This window comes from Cornus florida, unplaced genomic scaffold, assembly GCF_030987335.1.
Source record: "Cornus florida cultivar Cherokee Brave unplaced genomic scaffold, ASM3098733v1 CherokeeBrave_3.0.0_Hap2_Chr04, whole genome shotgun sequence".
In the NCBI taxonomy this organism is placed as follows: Eukaryota; Viridiplantae; Streptophyta; class Magnoliopsida; order Cornales; family Cornaceae; genus Cornus; species Cornus florida.
The window spans coordinates 80,205,193-80,211,444 of NW_026775574.1; the positions used below are offsets into that span (position 1 = coordinate 80,205,193).

General features: G+C 36.5%; 1 pseudogene; it reads left to right on the forward strand.

Annotated features, from left to right (window-relative positions):
* The first annotated feature begins 1,058 nt into the window (after window positions 1-1,058).
* Window positions 1,059-2,254, forward strand: LOC132305189 (zeatin O-glucosyltransferase-like; annotated as a pseudogene).
* Window positions 2,255-6,252: the final 3,998 nt, after the last annotated feature.

Genomic DNA, 6,252 nt, shown 5'->3' on the forward strand with positions numbered 1-6,252 from the left:
TGAGGAACAAGTCTTGTAACAAGCCAGAGGATGCTCATTTTTCAAGATGGGGCAAAGGTGATAGAGGTGAAGCCCGCGTGGAACAAGTTTCAGGGACAAGCCAATAGTGGGTGATAGTCCTTAAGATGGGGCAAGGGGTGTGAAGAATGAAGGGGTTTACTTTAAGCCCGATAAATAGCAAAGGGGAATATGAAAAGTGAAGAGGAGAGGTTTGTTGCTTTGAGCCAGAAAAGCAATTGATGAAGATGAGTTGAATATTAGTGGGTTGCCATGCGTGAGCAATTGAACACCAATGGAATGGATAGAGAAGATAGAAGAAAAATGAAAAATGATGAATTTGAGAAAAGATGGAGATTGTTAGAGTGTTTCTCAATTTCATCATAATATTTTATTTGAGGTAGAGAAATCTTCAGTTGAGGTGGAATTATGAAGAGATCTTTATTTGAGGTGGAGTTATGAAGGAACACGTGAAGACAAATTTTGAGCCAAGGTCGAGATTGTTAGGTTTGTGGCTCAAAATTCTTGTGCAGAAAATTAGTTTCCTTCTCCGTTTTGGAAGGTTGAAATTTGTAGAGGAAAGTATATCCCATTATGTTTCTATTTTAGAGTTTTGATCATTATGGTAACTTCTTGTAGGCAAGTTGAGGAATACTTGTCTAACAAGGAATTGGGTTTGAAGACTCTATAAATAGAGTAAATGGGTGTGAGGGCTTTAAAGAGAGAGAAGAGAGAAAAGAAATAAGGGGTTTAAGGGTGAGTGCTGTGAGAAGAGGGGAGAGTATATGTAATTCCCGAGTATATACATGTAACCTCATAAGAGATGATGAGTGAGTGAGTGCGGTTTTGACATGTGAAATCTCTTCCTTGATTCATAATAGTGAAATCTCTCTCCCATATGGACGTAACCCTAGAGTTGGGTGAACCATGTAAAATATTGTGTTGTGCGTGGATGTATATGATTGTTATCTCTATATATGCTTGTGTTAACGTGATGTGATGATGCTTCCGCTTTGTATGATGAAGGAGGGATTTAACTCTCAACAATAGCCAACCGTTGAATGGGTTGGAGGGAGTTGATTTTTCCCCAACACTCCCCTACTCCCAACCCTAACTCCTCCATTAAGTTCCCTGCACATCTTCTGCCATGCTTCGAGGCCTCTCTGCATCTCCGCCAGCCGGTTGCTGCACTCTTACATGAAATCTCCCCAACAGCCAAAAGAATTGTAGTAATCCATGACCCTCTTATGACTTCGGTAGTTCAGCATGCTGCTTCTCTCCCGAATGCAGAATCCTATGCTTTCCACTGCATCTCCGCCATTTCGAGATCTCATTTCTCAACCGATGGAAAGCCATAGGAAAACCATTCCAAGAAGAAGTAGACCCAGAAGGCTTAACATCCTCCGTGGAAGGATGTGTTACCTTCGAGTTGATAAACTTTGCAGTTCCTCGATATGATCTTCTGAAACTTGGATCTGGAGATATCTTTAACTCGTGCAAATTGATGGAAGGTACTTACATTGATCTACTAGCAAAGGAGCAAATGACTGGAAACAAGAAGCAATGGGCAATTGCACCAGCGAACCTGGTGAAAATCTTTGAGAACAAATGCTCAGATAGACAGCACAGATGTTTGGAGTGGCTCGATAAACAAGATCCAAAATCTGTAATATATGTTTCTTTTGGAGCAACTGCTTTAGTGGAAGATAAACAGATCAAAGAGCTTGCCTTTGGGCTAGAACAGAGCAAACAGAAGTTCATCTGGGTATTGAGAAATGCAGATAAAGGAGACATTTTTGCTGGGGAAGCTAATGGAATTGAACTGCCCGAAGGGTACGAAGAGAGAATCGAAGGAGTTGGAATGGTGGTGAGAGATTGGGCACCTCAACTAGAAATCTTGAGGCGTCCATCAACTGGTGGATTCATGAGTCATTGTGGATGGAATTCATGCTTGGAGAGTATTACTATGGGAGTGCCTATAGCAGCCTGGCCAATGCACTCTGACCAACCAAGGAATGCAATGTTGGTAACACAAATACTGAGAGTTGGTCTGGTTGTCCGGGAATGGGCACACCGGGAGAAGCTGGCGACTTCATCAACCATAAGAAAAGCTGTGAAAAGATTGATGGTATCAAAAGAAGGAAATGAAACGAGAGAGAGGGCTGAGGAACTGGGTAGAACCATCAGACAATCTACAGAAGAAGATGGTGCTTCTCGCTTTGAGTTGGATTCTTTCATTGACCACATCACTAGATAGGATAGGTTGGTTTGTCATTGAGGGATAAACGCATTATTCAGATATGAGCATTCTCCATAATCCAACAATCAAAAATTACAGAAATCTAATCGATATGATACTTGAAGCATACTACAGTTAGTAGTCAGCTGATAAAATTTTCATCGTTGTAAACAGGATTGTATGTGTATATACAAGCATACATCCCTGCGTGTATTTTGTTTGCAAGAGAGCATCACTTTCTGCTTGGTGGTCAGACCATGACCAAATGCACTACTACGTACTGTTTAATGGGAAGAGACGAAGACTTGTGCTTTCTTATTCTTTAGATTTGTTCATGTTAAAATTTACAGTCCAGTCAATGTAATTCTCCTAGTTCTAGAACATGAATAACACCGTTATGCCAACTCATCTCAAACAAAAATTTATTAATTTTATCATAATACCTAAAGTCAAATGTCCAGAAAAAAGAAAAGAAAAACAAAGCATAAGGTTCAAATTAAACAGACTTTAGCTCACCAACCATACCTAATAATCGATCCTTCTTCCAACAAGCCAGCAAATATTAATTAAAATGAATAGTATTTACATACCGCAAAACCTATCTTTGTGATTTTGATGATGGTTTCTATTGTCAAACTTTGATTACAGAAATAACGAACAGAAGATAGAAGTCGATAATTGGGACAAAATTGTTTGGCTTCTAGTTCCCTCCCTCAGGAGTCAAAAGTCAAAACTAATAATTACCCCAATTTATATTGCAAGAACAGAAAACCAAAAATAAGTCATATAATTAACAAATAAGAATTGTGCATGATCCAAAAGGAAAAAAATGTGAAGACATAAATAGATAGCTATTCATGTACACACTGTAAAACTGATTTCCATCTATATCAAACATTACGATCATGAGTTTAATATAAGTTCTACATCTAGATGTCAGGCTCTGTAAACTTGCAACTCCAATTATGTCAGGCTTTATAAACTTGCAACACCAATTATGTCATGACATTGAATGTAATTATTCTCATTTAACACTTACATTCTATCCACACAAGGAAGTCATGGGAGAATAGGGAGCTCTACTCCGTTGAAGGAGAAGAAACTGACGCGTCCATGCTGAACATGACAAAACTTCAAAGGAATGCTGTTGCATTGTCTCTCAAGGTCTTCAATTTCCAATTTGGATGGCGGATGACCACTACAATAGGAAGCAAGTCATCATCAATTTGAGAATATTTGACATGAAAGACATTGATATACACGAGGAAAAAAATGAAAGGAACAATTGAGTTTGAGAAGGTACTGGAGATGCTCTCAGTAATCTTTCAAAAAAAAAAAATGAGTCATCTCACTAATTCTCATAGCCACGTCAACAGTTTTGACTCTCCGGAAATAGGCACATCAGCTCTCCGAATTTTCGGTCTCAAAAAAAAAAAAAATAATAATAAAATAAAATTAAAAAATTGGGTAACTTTTTCCTAACGACTATATTTTTAATGGCAATAACAGTCATTTGCTCGTCTGAAAACCATCACTTTAAACAATACATTATTCATGGATTAAAAAAAAAAGTAAACAAAACAGTTAAAAATGACTTAAACAATACAATATCCTAAATTGGAATAAGAAAATAAATAGCCTAAAGATTACAAATCCTATGGAAAACTTGAGGCGAACCGTGAATGCATAGATTCCAATATCTCACATTGTCGTGCAATAATCCAAACTTTCCCCACTTTCGTTGGTGCCGATTTTGGCTCTGTTAACATGATATCATTCTCTTCAGCTCTTTTTTTCTCCTCAATCTACAGCTGCCTCATCTTCTCTTTATTCGCTTTCTTATCTCTCGTGCCACTTAGGCATCCTTAAATTTCTCCTGACGACTCTCATAACGGCATTTGAGATCATTAAAATTGGTAACAAATGAATTTTGCAATTCAAATGCAGAATTATTTTTTTCTCGACGCTGCTTCATTGTCATTGTAGTTGTTGATATTCTTCCACATTGGATAAATCATTTTCACCCATGCGTGTTGAGTCTTCAACCAAAGCTCCATTTGTCGTGGCTGCATGACTTAATAAATTAGATGGTATTGAGTGCCTAACAAACTCATTAATATCAAAGTCAAATTAACTCATCTTCTTCGCCTGTTTTTTTTTTTTGTTTTCCTACTTGTTCGGTACAATGTGAATGTCATATATTGTTATGTTTTAAGATATGCCAATAACTTTCTAACTTAAATTCACCAATTGTTTGTCTACGAAACATATCTTTAGCTGTTATCATCTATACGAAAAAATTAACAATAAATTAATATCCAAATCTTTAAAATATTTACGAGTTATATTTAAAACAATAAATAACTCACAATATCTTCACTGCTAAAGTCACTGGGGTGATTCATTTCGATGTTAGTCATGCACCTAGAAATTTTATTGAGTTTTTGTTAAATGGTGAACCAGGGATTCATCAAAGCTCCTGGATTTTAGAACACCAAGACGTTGTACATAATTTTCGAGGATTCTCTCTCATAACTTCTCTTTACTTTGGTCTACCCTTGTAATCGCATCGGTGGTAATGGACATCCACGCCCAACATAAAGCCTCATTTTTGGTCATTGACCAATTTGGATTTCGGATAATCGTTTGTTATGTGGAAGATTAGAAGTTACTTGATTGTGGCACATGGTACCACAATATTGATAAGAATGAAATTGAGATTCTCCTCCATAATAATTATAATGTAGTTTTGACTGGGAAGACAAATCGATATTGTTTTTGGCAAAAGGCGAAAACTCTTCATTTAATGAGTTGAATTGGGTGTTGTAGCAATATGGATGTTAAGGATCCATGGAATCGAATTGAGTTTGAAAATTATAGTTCAGATTGAGAAAATTAAAGATGAAATAACTTGAATGGTACAAATAGAGATATGTTAGATGTGAGGTGAATGATGGTAAGAGTTAATAAAGATATGTTAGATGTGAGGTGAATGGTGGTAAGAGTTAGGTTATTTATAGAAAAGAAATGAATTTTTAATTATTTTTGTTTAAAAAAAATTATTTTAAACTTTTTAAAAAAAGATTATAGTCGTTAAGACACTATTTGTGTCAGACAAATAGTGTCTTAGTGTCTTAACGGCCAAAGGCACTGTTTGTGACAGTTTTTTAAACATTAAAGTAAAAACAAAGTTTAAGAAATCAATGTTAAGGGAAAAAAAGGTTTTTAAATTTATGATGAGCGCTGAAAAGTACACTTTTAAATCCCTTAAGATTGAGTATTCTAGGACCTTTATCTATCTTATTTACCCGTTTTAGTACTTATTTGTGTTTTTGTCTATTCCAGGTCAATAATGTTAAAATGGACTAAAAATGGTTTCTTAAAGCCTTTTTGGAGTCAAACTAAGTCTTGGTGAGGATCCGCAGCAAAAAGAGGCTGATTTGGAGCAAAAAGAGGCTGATCCTGAAAAGCTGCGAAGTGAGATCGAGCCAACTTTTTCTGAGATCGATCGCTTTTTCTGAGATCGATCAAAGTTGGTTCGATCGAAAATCAAAGTTGGATCGATCGAACTTTTCTCTGATCGATCGAACTTTTGCTGGTAGCAAGCTATCTTATTCCCGCGCGCGCTCAAAAGTCCACCTACCACATAGGACGGGATTAGATATTTTTGGGGCTATATTCCTGACTTAGTGACTAAAAAAAGGACTTTCTATATAAAGGGAAATGACCCATTTTGTTAAGAAGCTTTTATCATTTTTATTTTTTATATTGTATTTTTTATTTCTCTCTCTAGCAAAGTTAGAGATTAGGGTTAGAAGAAAAAGGGGAAGTGGAGGCACATCTCAAGATCCATCTCTAGACCACTCTCTCTCTCCATCTCTAGAGCTTCAAATAAGAAGAAGAAGAAGATGGAGCCATATTTGGAGCTTGGTTTCATGACCACATCTACCTCCTTCATGATTGGCTAGATCTACACTTAGGGCTTGGATGAGCCCTAAGTCTTACGTAATCTAAAC